This window comes from Equus asinus, chromosome 9 (assembly GCF_041296235.1).
Source record: "Equus asinus isolate D_3611 breed Donkey chromosome 9, EquAss-T2T_v2, whole genome shotgun sequence".
Lineage (NCBI taxonomy): Eukaryota > Metazoa > Chordata > Mammalia > Perissodactyla > Equidae > Equus > Equus asinus.
In genome coordinates this window covers 92,045,001-92,065,311 of record NC_091798.1, presented here as the reverse complement: position 1 = coordinate 92,065,311, position 20,311 = coordinate 92,045,001, and the positions used below count along the sequence as shown (strand labels likewise).

Below are 20,311 nucleotides of genomic sequence, written 5' to 3'. Positions count from 1 at the left end.
ATGTGAGCTGACCTGACGTGTCTTATTTCCCGGCCAAGGAGTTTAGGAAGTGGGTGTGCCTCCTTTCTCTTCTCTCTTTCCCCTTCGGCCAGCTCTGAGACCTCAGGCAATGTCAGAACACAGGATGGAAGGAACAGCACACCCACCTTAGATGATTCTACAGGCAAAAAAAGACATGTTCTGTATATTTAAAGATGGGTTAAAATGGTAAATTGTATGTTATGTGTAGTTTACCACAATTAAAACAATACATTTCTACTGTGATAAATTCCTGAAAATTTGAGATTTATTTGTACAACAGCTACCATTACCCTAATGGATTCTCTGCTACCTAAATTTTTTCTCGTTTAGGACTCCATTTCCCAGAACCTCGGTACAAGTCACACCCAGAGTGCAATAGGAGCGCACTCAAAATTCCCCTTCTCTTTTCACATTGACCCTTCGTCCTTGGCAAGTCTTTCTGTGCCTGGACTCCCTTAACACTCCTTGAAAGACCTTTCTAGAAACAGACCTTGTTATTATAGAGTAGTGGTTAAGCTCACAGGCCCCAGGGACAGGTTGCCCAGGTTTGAACCCTAACTCTGCCCTTTACAGGCTGTGTGACCTTGCGCGAGTGACTTAACCTCTGTGTGTCTCACTTGTCTTAACTGCAAAGTGGGCCAATAATATTTTTTACCTCCACACATTCTTGTGAGGATTCCATGAGTCAAAAGACATAGAGAGCACCCGCCTGGCTGGAGTACACGTCCCTGCTATGTCAGTGTAACTCGGTTCCTACTGATAATGTACCTCCAGTCACACCCACACATGTGTGAATCTTGAGTAAACAATTTAAGTTTGAGCTGAGCTTCTTCCGACAAGATAGTAAAATGCCATATTAATAACAGATGTAGTTCCCCCTCAGAGAGAAAGGGCAGATCCTTACATTCTGGGGGGCTCAACCTCAAAAGTACCTGATTACTTGTTGTGGATCGAATAATATGCTAGGCCATTTCACATATATGTTGCTATTAGTTGTTGCAAAATTCTGTATAATTAAACAGTGGGACCAGAAATACATTCACAATAAAAACCTAGTTTGATAAAATATGGGAAATTGTGATACAATATTAATCATTATTACATATTATAATGCTGTATTATATAGTTATCTCTAAGGTGTAAGAATTATTTTTTAAAATGTTATTTGCCCTCTAGAATTTTTATTAATAAGAAAAAAGCAAACACATAAAGCCAGATTAATTAAAGGTATATTTGTATACCTTTATATATATCTTTGTATATTTATATATCTTTGTATATTTATATATCTTTGTATATTCTAGAAACACACCAGAAGAGAGATGATATTAAAAAATGAGATTTTCCAGTGCTCTTCAAATGTAATCTTTATCCATTAAGATACATAAGATACATAATGTGAATACTACATACTCTATCACATATCTTTTAAAAATATATAGCTTCTGTTAATATGAAAAAAATGAGAAGTTCTTTTTAAAAGTTATGTGTTGATAGAATTTTATATTTAAAGAGTATTTTGTGTTGGTTATTATTTAACTGACATGAATCATTATTTTCGTGAGATGAGTGAGTGAGTATTTGAAGACTAGTCTAATGAAAATTCAAGTCACTGGTTTATTTCTGTGACACTGAACATTTATAAAATTTATGTAAACACCCCAGAATTTTAAGAAAAACATATGCCAAGAACACGCTCTTCTGTAAAATAAAAATTTAAATTCAAGATGGCAAAATACCGTGATAGCCCTGTCTAGACTATAATTCAAATAATTAAAAATACAGTTGAAGATGTTGACAGGAGCTATACAGTATGAAAGCATTAATTTTACTTTGAGAATAAATGAGAAGATCAAGTTGATTTGCTGAATTTCAAAGAAGCAACAGTCACATAGATTATCCAAGTATCTTTTTTAAAAAAGCTTTAAAAGTGAATGGCTATTAATTCATTTATGGCCAGTGAATATATAATATATATTAATATAGTATGAATATGATAATATGAATATTTTATCTAAATTATTTTAAACTATAAATAATCCTGTCAATAAAATTAAGGAAAAGTTTTATGGGAGGGTTTTTGTCCTCTGATTTTTGGGGGCAAAAGCAATTTGAAGAAAACTTAATGGAAGTATTGCTATCAAACACTATTATTTAAAAATTACTTTTCAGGGAAAGCAAAAATTAATTGTCGGTATTGGTAATTAAATATCTTTCACCCTTCTAATAATAAAATTCTAATCACAGGTAACTGTGCAAACTCTAAATTTTCTCTTGTACACTTTGCTGGTGATAAAATAATAAGGTAAAAATAAAATGAGTCCTTTTTTTAAACTAGAGGTTTTAGTTTATTATTTTATTATTTTCGGTATGTATGTTTCCTCTTCTTCCTCAGTACCCTATCTCTGCCCATAAAATCCCAAATCCCCTTTGAGGCCTACCCCAAACCCCACTCCCCTAAGAAATCTGTTTTGTTTGGCTTTGATGTTATTTCTTGTGATCTCTTTCCCCTCGTGCACCTCCTGTGCTTAGCTCACATTGTCTTCTGCTGTATTTTGCTAGATCCTCTGGGGGACGGGTTGTGCCATCCTTATTTGTGTGTCACCTGTGGGACCCAGCCCAGACCTTCCCTGCACTGGGCCCTAAATAAACATTTGCTGAATTTAAAATGCTGAATACTTCCAGCTTTCCCCGTCCTCTATGAACTGATTTGTGTTTGCTGTTGATGGGAACCTCGTTTCACGGAGGCCTCATTTTATGAGGGCCTACGAGTCCCCCAGGACGGAGTTCAGCCCGCGGCCTGACTCAGCAACGCAGGGTCCTGTAGCTTCCACAGAATGGAAGGAGTTTGTCCCAGCCACACCAGGTGGCAGTGTGACCCACGCCTGCATGGCCACCAAGGCAGGTGTCTGAGGAAAAACAACGTAGCGATTCTACAAAGAAAACGCTTGAAAATAATTTAACACAAAAGGGATAAATAAACGCAATTTTCTGCATTTTAATAAGAGGTTCAGAGACTTATGTGATTTACATGCCTGCTGCTGACAGGGAAAAGTGAAAAAAAGAAGCTTTCTTATTTGCACTGCCAACAGATGCACAGAGAGAAATAAATATGTATTCTGGCAGACAGGAGCAAATCTTTGCATTTATATAAGGGAATAGAAGTGACCATATTGAAAGGAAGAATATGAGAGTAGCTGCAAAAGGCACAATTATTCTTTGGAATTCAAATGGTCAGACTATCTTATCTATCAAAAATTAAGACATTAATCTGATTCTCATGAAACAGTATTTTTGGAGTTATAAAATGACTGAATTTTGGTGCAGGTGAATGATTTGTGCAAAATGCTTTCCATGCATATAAATACCATTATTGTCTTAAAGTGGGGATTGTAGCTGAAGTCCCTCTGAATTTGGGATATGGTGAAATAAGGGACAGTTGCATTCTTCTGGTATCAGTACCATATTCCCCCTTGAAGCTGCACACTCTGCAGTACTTGGTGGATATCATCACTGCCACAGTTTAGTGGGTTTTCTGAGTATTTGTCCGGAACTGTAAGACAGAGGAGGCACTCACTAGCAGAAATCTTTTCTTTAGGGCTTATTGTGGACATTTGTCATTGTGGACATTTCTGATTGCCAGCACCCTTTGAACACTCGTCTGATGTTTGGAAAATGTCCTGTCTTACGAGTTCCACTTCCCCAGCTTGAAACAGAAAACTGGCTTTCTCAGGTTCCCTGGCAGCAAGGGTGCAGCTGTATGGCCTGGCTTCCACCAATCAGATGCACTTGCATGTGACTGATTCAGAAGCACGCAATGGGAGAAAGGAGGCATGCAGAATTTGTCATTTGGCAAGCATGACAACAGTAGTGTTGGGCTGTTCAGGGGCATCAGTGCCAGAATTTCTGGCATTCACTCCTGAGCATCAACAGCGTGAGCTGCACTGTTTGAGCTGTCGCCTCTCCTGCAGAGTAATTGGACATTGTTCCTGACTGCTTGGCATCCAAGCCTAGTTCTCAAGCCCTCTCAGAGCTTCTGTGAGCTACCTGCTAACTTTTAATTAATTCTTTTTCCACTTAAGCCAGCAAAGGTAGATTTTGTTGTTTGCTATGTAAAACCCTGACAGAAACAAGAAATAAGAGGACATACACTTTTTTCTAGACATCAATTTTGAGATAACTTGTAAAAACTTTATTGTGTTATAAATCTGGGTAAATTTTCATATGAAAACAAGAAAGGAAGAAAGAAAGAATACAATATAATAATTGTAATCTGGAACTGATTAAAAATCCAATAAATGAGATAAAGCAACCACAACTGAGTAAATGTAAAGTCATTTTAATATTTACATCTATAAGTAGCATGCTTTCTGTAAATAAGGAAGACAATTTTAATGTTCAAAACTAGGAATTTTAATGTTTTTACTAGGAAACACTTAAATTTGATATCAAAGAGAAATTTGGCAAAGTACTAATCTTTTAGAAAAGCAGAAGAGAAGACTATTGTTTTGTCTGACCAGTACCCCATTTCCCTTCTAGTTACAGAATCTCTCTTTATTATGGGGAACCCTTGGCATGGGACTATCCATGAGAAGATAAGAAGGAGTTGTTGAGAGGAGTAGGGCAGAGGATTGACTAGAGCAATGTTGGTAGCACTAGGGGCCACCTGGAGTTTGTGGTCATGAATTTAACATGAGTCCAGTGGTCCTAGCTGTGTCATATTCTCCAAACACATTCAGCTGATTAGGTGCGGGTGTGGAGTAGGCAGAGCAATTTCGTCTGGGATACTGTGTTGCCAATTGAACCGCAAGGCAAGAATGGTGAGGGATTAAGGGAGTGATTCTAAAGATGGACCGTGGAATCTTAGGGGAGAAAAGGAGAAAGTGAAGTCGGTGAGGAGAGTGAAAAGTTGGAGGGCCCACTTGGGTCAAAGAATTGTAGCACTGGTAATATATGAAGTGAGTGGGGAGGAACGGGGTGGTGGTCAGAGAATGGAATCATTGAAATTGAAGTTAAAAAAAAATTTGGTAAAAAAGATATTGTTTATTCATCACTTTTCAATAATATTCTTTCTTTAAATCAACTTTTTAGTGTATAATTTATAACAAAATTCACGTATTTCAAGTATATGGGTTGATGACAACAAATATATACATCTATGTAATTGCAATTAAAATCAAGATACAGAAGATTGCCATCTTTCCAAAGTTCACTTGTGCTGCTTTGCAGTCAATCTCCCAGCAATGGACTAAATGTTTGTCCCTCCTGCCCCATTCATATGTTGAAATCCTGACCCCCAATGTGTATTAGGAGGTGGGGTCTTTGAGAGGTGATGAGGTCATAAGGATGGAGTCCTTAGGAATGGCATTAGTGCCCTTATAAAATGATGCCAGAGAGCTAGGTAGCCCCCCTCCACCGTGCGAGACACAGCAAGAAGACAGCGGTCTATGAACCAGGAGGCAGGCTCTCACCAGACGCTGACTCTACCAGCACCTTGATCTCAGACTTCCCAGCCTCCAGAACAATTGTTACTGATCACAAACACAGATTCATTCACCTGCTGCACAGGACGGCTAATAACTGGAACACTAGGATTGTAGCAAGGAAAGAGGTTTATTATCAAAAGGCAACCAGATGAGGAGATGGGAGTTAAAACTCAGATCCACTGCCTCAAAGGGAAAAAGGTAGGGGTTTTTATCTGGGGTTTTATGTAGGGGAGGGGAGCATATGGCCGTGCAGGTTGGGACCTTCCACCAGCCTGCATTTGGTCTTGAAGACTGAATATCTTTTCCCTTGACTGTCTGGACTTTTCTGGTTAGTTTTCCTCTTCAGTCTGCGTTTGGCCTTGTGAGGCTGAATCTTGCTGTCTGGACCTTGGATTCCCTGGAAGGACAGCTCACTCATACTAAGGAGGGACGGAAGGACCTGGTTAGCTTTGAAAGACAGTTGATTATACTGAGTATGCAGAGCTGCTGTTAGCAAAGCTCATCTCAAAGGTTTTGTTCTCTTCTTCTAGCCCAGGGAGAATTTTTTTAACTTCTTTGTTCTCGGTTTCACTATGAGAAATAAATGCTGTTTAAGTCACCCAGTCTAAATGATATTTCTGTTGTAGCAGCCCCAGTGGACTTAACACTCCTCCCCCGACCTCCATCAAACACTGGTCTGATTTTTTTGAATCACTGTAATAAGTTTTAACTTATTCTAGGATTTCATATAAATGGAATCATATAGTATGCACTCTTTCACCCTGGCCACTTTCACCCAGTGTAATATTGGTGAAATTCACTCACATTATCGTGTTTCTCGGTAATTTGTCCCTTTTGATTACTGAGTGCTATTCTATTGTATACATATACAACAATTTGTTTATTCACCTGTGGATAGACATTGGGGCTGTTTCCAGTTTTGGCTGTTGTTAACGTCCATATACAAGTCTTTTTATGGGCATATGTTTCCATTCTCTTGGGTAAATACCTAAGACTGTAGTTGCTGATATGTATTATCTGTTTTTGCATATTGTTGGACTTGATTTGCTAATATTTTATCTAGGATTTCGTGTCTCTATTCATAGGGCCAAGGGAAGTCACCATAACTATCAGTCAAACAGGGAAACATTTAGTCTTTTGCTGGGAGGTTGAGGCAAAACTAACCCTTTGGCTCTATACTCTGCGTTGGAGCCATCATAGCAATAGTCCCTTGATCCTAAACACTGGTAAATCCAACCAGAACATACATAAACCAGATGGAATAATCCACCACTGCAGGAAGAAAGGCATCAGAAGTGAAGAATGGGGCCCTGACAAGGAGGAATAATGCAGAAATTCAGAGGCCACAACGCTCCATCCTTGTAATTAAGTAAGCTTGCCCTCACTCCCTCCCATCTCTGGTTTTTGGGGGTCTATGTACCTATATTCTTGGGCAACCAATCCTTACCTTGATGATCTTCTAATGCAAACACTCCCAAAAGGGACATTGTACACTGTGGGGAGGCCAATGGTATAAATTTAAATGTTATGATGACGCAAACGCAGACTGTTGTAACCACTATGCCAGTACACCCGAAGGTGGGCCCAGAGAGAAGCATCATCCTGGATCCATGGAATGACAGCTATTGACGCCTGGACCAAATGTCCTCTGCTTTAAGTGTGAAGCATCTTTGGAGTGTTATTGCTTTAGAGACTAAGTTCCCAAAAAAGTAAAAATTATTTATTCCATAGTAAATAATTCAATTCGCAAGTTAAGATTTATAATTAATTTACTGGAACTCCTCTTTCCTGCATACTTTTTAAATAACCACCTGAAATTCTGGCATGTACTGCGGCAATCAGTAGATTTTTAAGAAAGCAATCAATATTCCCAAATGTCTCCTCACAGAATTAGGAATTACGTAAAGATAATTGAAGGAAAAGACAAAGAACACACTGTTCTCTTGACTTGTTTTGGTCCTTCCTTGACAATGAATTTTCATGAGCTGCTTGGACTGTTAAAGCAAATTGATATTTTAAAGTCTGTGGTTATTTGCAACAGGAGTGCAATATTTGTAGGCTTTTGTTTGTGTATTTATATTTAGACTGAATATCTATGAGCAATTGTGAGTAAAATACCTTCTGTTTTTAAATTGCTCATTTGGTAGAGTACTTGCCCAACATCGCTTAAATGAATACTTATTACATGTGACACACAAGTGCTTTATGCCTGCCTTTAAAATATTTAATTAAGAAATGGAGGGGAAGGATCTCAGAGCACAATATAAATAACTTATATGACTTTGGGGGGAAGGATCTGTAAAGTAAGTTTTCTGAACACCTAAAACTTACGCCTTCAAGAGCTGCCTTTTTTCTTTTAAGCAATTAAGTAATATTCTTTCCAAATGTATTGCTTGATTTCCTCCCATCTTAAGCAGAACATATAGAGTGTAATCTATGTGTTCTATATGTGATAATTATGCATGTCAGTTCACCAAGGGGTGTTGCCCTTGAGGTTTGTTCAAGTGCAGACACACAAAGGAGGTGACCAGAAAATGAGGCAGCATAGCAGTCACCATGGGGTTGTATGCCACATGAGGGAGCCATATACTAAATGGTGGGGCATCCCTGCTCCTCCCATTCCATTCTCTACACACTCATTTGCTTCTACTATTCATTTATGCTCAGGAAGACTGAGGGTTGATGCAAGGAACCAGGTGACCTTGGTTACTCCCTCTCTAAATTCATTTTGGTTTTGGAGGGGGGCCCAAGGGTGACTCTAAATGCTTTCTGTGGGTGTCAAGTGTATATATTCATGGGGTTTTTTCTTTCATTTTTGTGCCATAAGTCTTCCAGTTTATTAAAGTTAGCAAAGCAGTGACTGCTGGAGACGTAGCACCTTATTGGTCTAAGATCTATATACTCTGCAAACTTGCAGTCATAAGGTGACTCAATTCTGGGGATGTAATGTGCAGTGTGGTGACTATAATTAACAATACTGGATTATATACTTGAAATTTGCTAAGAGAGTGGATCTTAAGTGTTCTCACCACACACACACAAATGGTAACCATGTGAGGCGATGGATGTGTTAACTAACTTGACTGTGGTAATCATTTCACAATGTATACACATATTAAATCATCACGTTGTGTGCCTTAAATATGTACAGTTGTGTTTGTCAGTTATACCTCAAGAAAGCTGGGAAAAAAGATCTGTGTACTTCAAAGCGTAGGAAAAGCATGGCTGGCCCACTAGGGATGTGGCTTTTTTTTGGTGAGGAAGATTGGTCCTAAGCTACCATCTGTTGTCAAACTTCCTCTTTTTGCTTAAAGAAGCTTAAGGAAGCTTGTTGCTGAGCTAACATCTGTGGCAATCTTCCTCTGTTTTGTATGTGGGTCACCCCCACAGCATGGCTTGATGAGCAGTGCGTAGGTCCGCATCTGGGATCTGAGCCTGTGAACCCCAGGTGGGCAAAGGGGAGTGCACAAACTTAACCACTACGCCACTGGGCTGGCCCCAAGATGTGGGTTTTTTAATCCTTTTCTGTTTGTCTCTTGTTTTAGAAGCAGATCGTGAGACAAAGATTCAAATAAGAGTAGTTTATTTGGCAGCTGAAGGAAACATCCACTGGCGGTGGGGCTTGAGAGAAGGAAGTGAAGACAGCCAAGAGAGTGTGTGTTATCAAGCCAGCTACCCCTGTGGGCAGCTGGTTTGGTCCACTGTGCTCTCTGCCAGGCAGCCTAGCACACGCCCCGCAGTCACCAGCACCAACTCCCGGACATCAGGGAGGTTGGAGGGGCAGAGTTCCCGCACTTCAGCCTCCTGCGTGGGTGGCATGGTGTGCTCAGGTGGCCAAAGAAGGCAAAGAAGGTAAAGAAGTGAGGTCCTGGGGGCTGGCCCCGTGGCCGAGTGGTTAAGTTCGCGCGCTCCACTGCAGGCGGCCCAGTGTTTCGTTGGTTCGAATCCTGGGCGCGGACATGGCACTGCTCATCAAACCACGCTGAGGCAGCGTCCCACATGCCACAACTAGAAGGACCCACAACAAAGAATATACAACTATGTACCAGGGGGCTTTGGGGAGAAAAAGGAAAAAATAAAATCTTTAAAAAAAAAAAAAAAAGTGAGGTCCTGGTAAGGTGGAAGTCAGTCATGTTAAAAGGTAAACTGAGGCTTATTAAAAATTTTAAGAGTTCATTTGAGCAAAAATCCATGCGAATCAGGCAGCGCCAAACTGAAAGTGTTAGGAACCCACCACCACAGTCGGGAGCTGGGGAGAGACCCAGAGAGAAAGGCAGAAGCGAGTAAGGAAATGATTGATGGCCAGAGCTTAAAGCCTGTTGTTTGCGATTGGTTGTCCTTGGGTTTCTATTTCATAACCTTGAGGCATTTACAGGCTTAGAGTTTGACTCGCTTAGGTAGGCCCACTCCCATGAAAGCCCCCTCATCTAACGGCCTCCTTGTCTAATTAATTTAGCAGGCTGCCTGCTCTGAAGTGGCCACGGGGAGGGGAGGTGTGCGGTGGCACCAACACTGTCCACTGTAGCCCGAGACCTTGACAGGGAGCGGCCCCCACTCACAGCCCTGTGATTTGTAGACTTGCATTCTGAGAAAAAATTATTAACCCAAATAAAGAGGTAAACTGTAGCAAGCTTGAAGTATATTCGGGAATAGCAGAGGAATGGCCATTTAGGAAAGGCAAACTGTAGCAAGCTCGAGGAAAGTCCGCTGCGGGTTTGGGAAGGGCTGTATTTATGGGCGAGGATGCAATGATGCATGAGTCCAGCCAGAGTCCAAGCCGTAAATTCATTGGCTTGAGGGTGGAGAGACTCTTGGTGGAGGTTCACTGGTCACGCAATAAATTTTGGTCTTTTGTAAATCAGGCATTTACGGGAAATCAGTCTCTCAGTTCTTACGTTCTGTTTTTCTGAGGGCGCATGCGTGAGATTCTCCATTTCATATCCTTCCATTCCCTTGTAGATGGAAATTCTTCCACAAAATTAAGAGACTGTTATGAGTTTCCTTTCACAATACTAGTATCGGAGGAAAAACTCAATCACTATTAAGCAAGTCTGCATTTTACCTATCAGATATAGCCTTTTCTGGTTTATTTCCTAAGTTATCCAGTGAATTGTCTAACTCCACCCTGTCTCCCCTTTTTAAAATAATTTACCCACTACCAATTATAATTTCTTCTCTCTGGAGTAGTCAGATGGGGTGGGATGAGCAAGGAGGTGATTGATTTTCTAGTGTCAGTTTACTCCACTGCCTCAAATCAGACAGTTCTTAAAATTATAGAGCTATGATTCTGAAAAATATTTGAAGTCAAGCACTGCCTATATAGAAACTTTATACTGTCTCTGTAAGATGCTCAGCTGTGGGAGCAGCGAGTACAAATAAACAGGGATTCTGTCTTATGTTGTAGTGGGGAAGCTCTTTTATGTTGGCCACCATCTTTTTCTTGTGGATCCATCGTTTTGCAAATCCATTTGCCTTTGGGGGTGTGTGTAATGGGGTCTCACACATATACACACCCCTTCCAGTGCTGGTGTATGTGATGGTTAATTTTATGTGTCAACTTGACTGGGCCACAGGGTGCCCAAATTAAACATTGTTTCTGGGTGTGTCTGTGAGGGTGTTTCTAGATGAGATTAACATTGGAATCCATGGATTCCGTGAAGTAGCTTGCCCTCCCCGAGTGAGTGGGCATCATCCGATCCACTGAGGGCCTGAATAGAACAAAAAGTGGAGGAAAGAAGGATTTGTTCCTTTCCTACCTGTCTGCTTGAGCCCGGACGTTGGTCTTCTCCTACCCTGGGCCTGGGACCTACACTATCAGCTCCCTGGTTCTCAGGCCTGTGGACTCGGACTCGTCTGGCCCCACTGGCTTTTCTGGGTCTCCGGCTTGCAGATGGCAGGTCGCAAGACTTCTCAGCCTCCACAATCATGTGAGCCAATTCCTCATAATATATCTCCCTATATAATTTGGACATATATATATATTATGTGGATATATGTATTATATGAAGATATAGAGTATGGAGATAGATATTATATACTATGTGTGTGTATATATATATATATATATATATATATATATATATAGTATATCCTGTTCGTTCTGTTTCTCTGGAGAACCCTGAGACAGTGTGTGACCAGGGCTGAACCAATCTTGGTACACCATTTAGTTGGGCTCACTGAGGTGGAAACATGATTCAGTCATGACCAAACTATGTGCATGTGTGTGTGTGTGTGTGTGAGAGAGAGAGACAGAGACAGAGACAGAGAGACAGAGAATCAGAGAGAGAGAGACAGAGAGCAAGCACGAGAGAGAAACATGGATGCTGGGAGAATGAAGTTGTCTTTCGGCCTCGTTTGCTAATCTGGGATAACATGAGATACGAGACGGGGCATGGCAGTGCTTGCTGTCATGACTCCCTTAGGTGGAGAGCGACTGCATGCAGAATGCAGCCAGGCAGAGGCAAGCAGTGGAGACACAAGTACTGGGGGCGTTAGTCCCTGGATCTGCCTGTGCTTGAGCCCAACACCAGGGCCTTCTGAGCCAGCTTTTCTGTGAGCTAATAATTCTTTTTTTTTTTTTTAAGTCTGGTTTAGTTTAAAGTTAGGTTTCTAGCACCTGCAATAGAAAGAGTTCTGACTAAAACGCATGCTTACAACTGACAAGAAATTGAAGATGAAAACGCATCAAAATAATATTTGAGATACTTAGCTTGATGATTAAAAGTCTCCTTAAACACAATAAAAACTGACTTAATATCACTTAAGAAGGTGTTTTTGAAGCCAGAATATGTGTGAAATCATAGCAGAAGTTTTCAATGGCTCTTGCATTACCACACCCATGAGAGAAAAGGATGGCTAATATCTATGTTTACTTGCAGAAGAGAAGATCACTCCTGGATAGTTTTGTCTCCTGGCCACCAGGAGTTTGTGAAAGTTGGCAAGTGAGTAAATACACGTATGTATTTTCTAATTTGAATTCCTCTGTACAACTTTACTTCCAGGGCCAGGGGATCAGGCTATGAGTGATCAGCACTAAGGTGCCAGTAGTATTATCCACATTGCTTTTGCACCATCAGTGCAAATGTCAATACAGTGGAAAAGATAAATACCATCTTAGTATTATTATGAAAATAGTTTTGAACTTGTGGATCTCTTGAAAGAACTGAGGAATCCCCAAGGGTTGGCATACCATACTTTGAGAATCACTGATTTAAGAAATGCTATCATTCAAAAAGAGCCTTCGTGAGTCCCTATTATTGACAGGCACTTCTGAGGACATGGGATGCGTCAGTGAACAAAACTAGGAGCTCTGCCTTCACAGAGGTTATTTTCTAGCAGGGGCGGTGATAGTAAGACAATAGATATAATACATAGGTAAACTAGGAGACGCATTAGGAGATGATAAGTGCTATGGAAAAATAAAAAGTAGAACAAGGTAAGGGTGATGGGAGTGCTGGTAGGTGACAAGCAGCAGGTTCAAATTGCAGAGGTTGGGGAGGCCTCATTGCAAAGTGGTATTCGACTAAAGTCTTTGAGGAGGCGAGGGAGTTAGCCATGTGGCTGTCTGGTGGAGAGGCATTACAGTCAGGGGGACAGCCGTACAATGACTTTGAAGTGGGAGTATGCCTGGGCTGGTCCAAAAAGCACAAGGAAGCCAGGGAGGAGGGGGTGGAAGGATTGCCTGGCAAAGCCCTAGGATATGCGGTCAGAGGAGGGAGGGAGGGAGCAGATGCTACAGAGAAACGGGAGCTCCTGGAGCATTTTTGGCAGAAGATGGCCTGATCTCTCTTATGCTTCACAAAGGTTGTTTCTGTTGCTGTGTTGAGACAGACTGTGCAGGACAAGGAAAGAAGACAGAGGCACATGTAGTAGATCCAGATGAGAGATCACAGTGGGTTGGGCCGGGGTGGCAGATGTGGAACTGGGGAGAAGGGGGAAGCAGCAGAAGTGCCTGTGGTTTTGATGTGGGGTGTAAGAGAAAGAGAGAAGTCGAAGGTCACGTCAGCATGTTCGGCCTGAGTAACTGAAAAGGTAGTGTATCTCCTGTACAAACATCAACTCAAAATTTACCATAGGTCTAAGTGTACAATTATAAAACTTTTAGAAGAAAACACAGAAGAAAATCTTCGTGACCCATGAGGGCGCAAAGAGTTGTTAAACATGACGCCAAAAGCATGATCCATAAAAGAAAAAAATCGATACATTATACTTCATCAAAATTAAAAATATTTGCTCTGTGAAAGACAGCATTAAGAGAATGAAAATAAAGTCACAGTATGGGAAAAATGATTTGCAAATCATATGTCCCACCAAGGATTTGTATCCAGAATATGTTGAAAAAAATCTCTTCAAACTCAACAGCAAGAAACAAACAATCCAATTTGAAAATGAGAAAGAAAATTTGAACAGATCCTTCAACAAAGGATGGCAAATAAGCACATGAAAAGATGCTTGACATCACTAGCCATTAGGGAAATTCACATTAAAGCCACTATGAGATATTACAGCTTACCTATTAGAATGTCTAAAATAAAAATACAGGCAATAGCAAGTGCTGACGAGGATGTGGAGCAACTGGGTCTCAGACATCATTGGCGGGAATATACAATGGCATGGCTACTCTGGAAAGCAGTTCAGCAGTTTCTTATGAAGTTAAATACCCACTTTCCATGTAATCTAGCAATCCCACTCCTGGGTATTTATCCTAGAGAAATGAAAACTTATATTCAACAAAAGCTTGTACACAAACATCCAGAGTGGTTTTAATTGTAACAGGCAAAAGCTGGAAACAATCCAAATATCCTTCAATGGAGAAATGGCAGTATTTCCATATAAGTGAATACTACTCAGGAAGAAAGAAAAAAAAAAAAGAGTACATGAAACAGTTTGGATGGATGTTGAGGGTATTATGCTCAGTAAAAAAAGCCAATCTCAAAAGGTTACATGCATATGATTCCATTTATACAACATTTTTGATATGACGAAATTATAGTGATGGGGAGCATACAGTGTTGGCCGGGGGTTACAGCCAGAGGGAGGAGAATGTGACTGTAGACTGGCAGCAAGAGGGAGCTCTGTCTACTGATTGCATCTATTGCTGTTTACAGAAATCTAACTGCGTCATAACATTTCATAGAACTATGTACCAAAGAACAAAAAGAATGCATGTAAAAACTGGTAAAATCTGAATAAGGTCTGTATTTAGTTAATAGTATTGTACTAATGACAATTGCCTGGTTTTTATAATTGTACTATGGTTGTGTAAGATATTATTCTGAGAGGAAAGCTGGGTGAAGGGTTCACAGGAACTCTGCACTATTTTTGCAATTTCTCTGTGAGCCTAAAATTATAAGAAAAAGAAAAAGGCATTTCCATGAACCGAGATGAAAAAGGCTGCATGGAGAGCAGAGTTTAGAGGAGATGAGGCGTCCAGTCTTGGACGTTCTAAATTGGAGACGTCTGTTGTACGCACTTCTGCACTCACTCTGGAGTTTGGGAGACCGTGTTGAAAGCCAGGAGGCTGGGTGGGCTTCTCAAGGGGAGGATGTAAATCAAGAAGGACAGGGGAGTCAGCGCTGAGCCTTGGGATACTCCACTCAGACAACGTGAGAAACTAGACAGGACTCTGGGAGACAATAGTTCCGGTTTACTATTTCTCCTTTTCTGAAAACTTTTTGACGCGCATATGTGCACGTATGCGTGCGCGTGCGTGTGGGCGCGTGTGGCCTGATAGGGCTCTGTTCCAACCAGCAGACAGATTTACTGATTGAATCTCTTTCAGTTATTGTGGGCTTTTTTCTCTCTTCCTCTGTACTGTATCAATTCCAGGAAAATTTTGCAGTATATCAGTAGGAATGACTCATCTGCTGAACTCTGGTCAATGGTTTTACCACCCGTTCTTCTCCCAGTCCCGGCCACCACTCAGGGACAGTGTATGGTAATATCAATGCTTTGGGAGAAGTGAACATTGATCCCATTAAAAGAGGATGGAACATCTGTAGTCAGACTACTGGAGAAATAAAGACAAACTCTGATTCACATTTAGGAAAATTTTTTTCATGATCGCATTATCTTGTTGTTTTAGTTTCCTGAATTCATTGCTCATTTATGGTCAGTCTCTACTCTAACCAATTTTATCTTTAACCAAAAGTTCCATCTCCCTTGCCACTGTCTTTCCATTATCATTGCTATTAAAAAATTAATTCACCTGGTTAACTGATTTTAGTTTCAAGAATAGGCAAATTCCTGTAATTACTTTATAAATTTAGGGATGCAGCCTTGCTTAGAAGGAAGTTCATAACCCCTAATGCATGTGTTAGGAAAAAAGAAAAAGGGAAAGTCCATGATCTATCCATTTTAAGAAGTTGGAAGAACAGCAAACTAAAACCAAACTCAGAAAAAAGAAAGATATAGTAAAATTAAAGGCAGAAATTAATGAAATAGAATAAACATATAGCAGAAGGGATCAACATAAACGAAAACTGGTTCTGTGCTGGAAAGATTGACCAAGAAAATAGAGAGAAGCTACAAATTACCAATATCAGGAGTTAAAAATGGGACGTCCCTTTAGATCCTATAGACACTAAAATATATATATGAGAATATTATAAAAATTTATTCCAGTGAAAAAATAAATGAAATAATCTAATTTCTAGTAAAACACAATTTACCAAAACTTACATCTATTTCTGACATTAGCAGAAATAGAAAATCTGAACAGTCCTTCTGTCAGTTGCCTGTTCTTATTCCTTGTCCGTATTTCTATTGATATTTTTGTCTTTTTAAAAATTGGTTTGGTGGAACTTATTTACATACTAGTATATCAACCCTTTGCCATATACATTGCCAATATTTCACCCAGTGTGTTTACCTTTACATTTTCTTCATAAACTATAGAAGTTTTTATTATATAGTTAAATATGTTGAACTTTTTCATTGTAATTTTTTTGCTTTTAGGCTCGGTTTATCCTTGTATGGTTTCTTCCAGTTTGTGATGTTGATGTGTGTGTATGTTTTTAAAGTGATTCATTAAAACTTCTGGGACTTAGTTTGATGTGCGATATGAAGCAAGGGATCGTTTTTTGCCCCCAAAATAGTAAATTTTCTCAACATAACTTAAAATATAATCAATGATGTTTTTCCATTGGTTTGTGATGCTTCCTTGAACAAATGTTAAAAATTTGTGTGTACTAGGATCTGTTTCTTTTCTGATTTCTCTGTTAATTCTTCTGGGGCATTACTCTTTAAAATTTTTACTTTCCCATCACACCTTCTTTCAGAAGAACTTTAGAATAATTTTATCATGTTAAAAAATTCCATGGAATTTATACAGGTGTTTTGTTAAAGCTATATGCATTTGGGGTGAAACCTAGACATCTTAACATTACCTGTAAAATGGGGATAGTAGTACTTGATAGGCTAGTTGGAAGGATGAAATAAAATGAAAATAGGATGTGAAACACCTTGAATAATCCTTGGCATATAGTAGGTGGTCATTAATCAAAATAACTAAATATTACCAACTTCTCTTATTCTCCACCTCTCAGTAAATGACACCTTGTATTACCATTAGTAGTAGTTGGTGTTTCCATTCTTATATGTAGCGTGTCTCTCCTTTTATGAAAATCTTTTATATTTCTCTGTAAAATTCCATTTTCTTCATGTCAATCACACTCTTTTTGGTTAGGTTTAATCCTAGATATTTTACGGTTTGTATTGTTTTTGTATAGACTTGGCTTTCTCCCATTACACCTTTTTGGTATTTGATGCATATAGGGAAGACTTTGAAAGTATATATTTATCTTCTACCTGATTACTTGATAAAATCTAAAAAAGAATAATAATTTAAGAGTTTTTGAGTTGATTCTCATACGGTCTACAAATAATGATGATTTTGTAGTAAAGTGTTTATTTTTACTTTCAATTTCTTTCCTTTTTAATTGAATTCGACAGAAGAATGATGGTAGTATATTTTCTTGTTTTGATCTTTAACTTTAATGAGAATCTCTCGAGAGTCTTTCTGTAAGTTACTTTGTTGGCTGTTGGTTTAGAGTAGCTATTTCTGATGTTGAGAAAGCGTCCTTCTCTTCCCAGTGCACCAGATACGACTCACAGGCCACAAACTCAGGTGTGCAAGAAAAGTAACTGAGGTAGATTTGTACTTCGAGGCTTTGTTCTAGAAGATGGCAAGACCTTAATCTCAGTTAACTAGGGTTTCTCCTCTCTTTTTCCAAGGGCTTTACATCGTGCTAAGGCAGAGGGGAGAGTGCACATCTGGTCCTGTGCCTCCTTCTCTCATCTCTCCTCCATTTCCGTCTCTTCCCAGAGTCAGCTCTGAGGCAAAGGTGGTGGGGGCTGGGCAGGGAGGAGGAGCAGAAGTGGGGCTATTTCTCTTCCCTTTTCTCTCTCATGGTTTGCATTGGCATGTCGTTAAAGAAAAAAAGGAGGATTCAGAGAAGTTTTCCTTGCCCTCATCTCCCTGGGCTTCCCTTGACAGCTTGTCCCCCATCATAGGTTTCACAACTCGGTAGCTGTGGGCTGAAGTCAAAAGTGGGACATGGAATGTGGAGTGGTGGGAATGAGGAGGTGGGGGAGGATCTTGGCAGGAGTGGGAGCACGGGAACAAGGGAAAGGGGAGGATGGAAGGGAGGAAGACTCCACTAGCAAGAAGAAAGAGAGAGTAGGTCTAGGTCAGCATGGGCTGGTAGGTCTTACGCATAAACAAATTTGCTGGCTATTCCTGGTGAAGGACTTCCTGTATTTCAACTAGAAATAATGAAAAAGGAAGTAGGCATAACCCGCATAACTTCCCTTTTCCAATATTTTGAAATACAAATATATACACATCCACATATACATATTTTGCGTACATACACACATATACCTATACAGTCATGTGTTGCTTAACAATGAGGATACATTCTGAGAAATGCATCATTAGGTGATTTTATCACTGTGCAAACATCACAGAGTGTACTGAAGGGAAACAAAATTTGCCACCCCAAAATGTGTTTCTTTAGCATGAGGATTATTTTAGGCTGATTATTATTTTTTTGTGTGTGAGGAAGATTGGCCCTGAGCTAACATCTGTTGCCAATCTGCCTCTTTTTCCTTGAGGAAGATTATCACTGAGCTAACATCTGTGACAGTCCTCCTCCACTTTGTATGTGGGATGCCACCACAGCATGGCTTGCCAAGCGGTGCGTAGGTCTGTGCCCAGGATCTGAACTGGTGAACCCCACACCACCAAAGCAGAGCATGCGAACTTAACCACTACACCACCCGGCTGGCCCCTAGGCTGATTATTTTTGAGAAACAAAAGACTCAGAAAGGTTTTCTTGTTATCTCCCCCTTAACTGCCTAAAAGAATTCAGATAAAAAACCTGTCTCAGGAAGTGAGCTGTCACCCTAGCGTAACATGAACTGGGTGGTAGACACAGAGGAACCCAGAAAAGCCTGTTTGTTGGGCTCTCTATGTGTTCTCCTGTTTCTGTGTGGCAAACTCTTGTTTTCTGAAGATTTGCACCTTTTCACTACCTGTGAATTGCCTTCCTTCTCTTTGAAGTCCCTGACTCTCCCTACTCCCAACCTTTTCCTTTGTCTTGACCTTAGGATGATATTTAAGGTGAGGGCTTCAGCCATTTTGGCAAGTTATGCAGTCTTCCTGGGTTTTTCCCATGTATATGTGTTACTAAACTTTTGTTTGTTTTTCTCCTGTTAATCTATCTCATGTCAGTTTAATTCTTAGACTAGCTAGAAGAGCCTAGAGGGTAGAGGAAAATTTCTTCCTCCCCTATAACACTTACGCAAACCCAGGTGGTATAGCCTACTGCACAGCTAGGCTATATGGGGCTAATCTTATGGGACCACCATCGAGTATGTGGTCCATCATTGACCAAAACATCGTCATATGGTGCATCACTGTGTGTATGCATGTATATGTATATATCTAGATACATAGATAGATTTCCCATACAAAGGGCAGAAAACTAGGGCACTAAAAAATATAAATACAAATGACAAGTTTTTTTGACATATACCTCTGGTTTTGATGCAGTGTAGATTGGGAGAACAGAGATAAATGCTTTATTTTGCCAGAGTGTGTTTAAACAAGAGAATGTTTCGATTTCCTCTTGGAGAAAAGCCTGCTCTACACTCTGCTTGTTTTTTGAAGATGCAGCCAGCAGGCAGGACAGCTCACTCCTGGGTAACGGTGATCAGCAGCGCAGCCTTCTTTCTCCAGATCATGGGTTGCCATTTATTTCTTAAGCTGTGGTTTTGTGCTGTTATTTTCTCCTCTCTATCTGATTCATTCTGAGTCATGGGGAGCACACTCTCATTGTGATGGCGTGCACTGTGGAGAGGGCTGGCTTGCTTGTTCTGCGCCATTAAATGCTTGCTTGTCTTTCTATCAGAAATGGTTTGGAGAGAAACAACACAGAAAAAAAATAAGAGTACAAGTTCTGGCTGGGAGGACTTGGATTAATGAGGAGAGTTTCTGCTTTTTTCCTAGGAAAAAAATGGTGAACTAATGTGCTTGATGGACAACTAAATCTCTCTGTGTCATGATTCTCAAGCAACCAAGGAGCCACATAATAATGGCATGCTCTCCTGATGAAATGAAAGATTCCATTTGAGCATGCCCTGTTCCCAGGCAGGGGGCAGGGCAGGGTGTCACCTTAGTGGCAGAACAGCGTTTCTAAATGTCACATCTCCTTGGTCTTCCCCAAATACATTCACTTGTAACCCCTCAGCAAGGTATTGAAGGATATCATCCCAGTCACACTAAAGGGACATGATTTTCC

At 40.2% G+C, this 20,311-nt stretch overlaps 1 long non-coding RNA gene across 1 annotated transcript in view; it reads left to right on the top strand.

The window, feature by feature from the left end:
* LOC106823998 (uncharacterized) overlaps nt 1-20,311 on the top strand; it is a 41,009-nt gene that overhangs the window by 8,145 nt on the left and 12,553 nt on the right. Inside the window, exon 3 of the long non-coding RNA XR_001396279.3 lies at nt 12,386-12,448. This is a non-coding gene — a long non-coding RNA (uncharacterized lncRNA). The remainder of the gene's footprint in view (nt 1-12,385; nt 12,449-20,311) is intronic.